The following is a 1,085-nucleotide window of genomic DNA, read 5'->3' as shown; positions in this document are numbered from 1 at the left end:
TTTCAAAGAAATTTGCACTTTATTTAGGGAACAAGGAAGGACCATTCACAGCCCTCCAGCCCAAGGGAAGGGACACACTCCTCAGACATAGCCAGCCTGGAGAAGAATCCAGGTTCCGGGGTCAGGAGCAAACATGGAAATGGGGTCGGTGTCTTGGCATATTTCTCTCTGGAGGCCGTAGCGGTCTTCACCACAGTTAGGCTCCTCTGGCCTGCAGGAGGGAAAGGAAAGGAGCCAAGCTCGGCGTCGGATCTGGGTAGATGAGACTGGGGGAAAGTACTAGGTGGCGGGGCTAGGGTGGCAGGAGGATCAGGCCGCGCTCCAGGGGACAGCCACGTGGCGGGGCACTTTTACCGCTACTTGACTGAGCGATTCCCGCGATCACTGATCCATTTGGAGAGGAAAGTTTCTAAGAGTTTAGGATTCGCAAGTCTGTGGGGCGGGGCCAGAGAAGGGCAAGATCATGAGTGATCACGCCCCTGTCGTAGACCCTGCCCCGCCCACCCCGCGCACTCGCTCACGCTACCGATTGGCCAGCTTGGCATAGCGGCTCAGCGAGAAACGATGATGCTTATCCGGTGAGGCTTTTTCATCTGAAGGCTGGGGTTTGGAGTCGACCAGCTCTCCCAGGCAGACAAGCAAGGCCAGCAGCACTGTGGCCATGGCGGGCCACGATCTGCGCCCCGCCATCATCTGGAGAGGGGCACTAGATTCAGCTAGAGCAACTACTCCTGAGGCGGGAGTCTGAGGCTGCCATCTGGTCCAAGCTTCAGCGACCTGTCTGGTCGCGCTGGTTCCCGACCAAGGCTTAGCCGTCTGCTGGCTGTGTGTTCTCAGGCACTGCACCATCTCTGGCCTCAGTTTCCTCATCTGTTAAAAGGGCATAAGCCCTGCCTGCCTCCACCATGTTTACCCAGAAGGGCAGATGGAGGAAAAAGACTATGCTGGCAGCAGGGACTCCCTGGCTTCTCTGCTTCCCACTTCCGCTGACCCCCTTCCAAACCAGCTTCTCACCACTCAGTCCGTTTCCACCTTGCTAGCCTCAGTTTCCCCACAAACTAGCCTGGGATCCCCCGACCAGACCA

At 57.7% G+C, this 1,085-nt stretch overlaps 1 long non-coding RNA gene across 1 annotated transcript; it reads right to left on the bottom strand.

Annotated features, from left to right (window-relative positions):
• Window positions 1-469, bottom strand: LOC147351485 (uncharacterized). The gene is made up of 2 exons (XR_015147542.1): window positions 355-469; window positions 1-211 (listed from the first exon to the last, which is right to left on the bottom strand). It is a non-coding gene; the product is annotated as an uncharacterized LOC147351485 (long non-coding RNA).
• Between the last annotated feature and the right edge of the window lie 616 nt (window positions 470-1,085).

The sequence above is a fragment of the Bos grunniens genome, chromosome 19 (genome assembly GCF_055505025.1).
Source record: "Bos grunniens cultivar Pamir isolate PY7600 chromosome 19, Bosgru_T2T1.0, whole genome shotgun sequence".
Lineage (NCBI taxonomy): Eukaryota > Metazoa > Chordata > Mammalia > Artiodactyla > Bovidae > Bos > Bos grunniens.
Note: the sequence above shows the minus strand (reverse complement) of the source record. Positions and strands in the feature narration are given on the sequence as shown.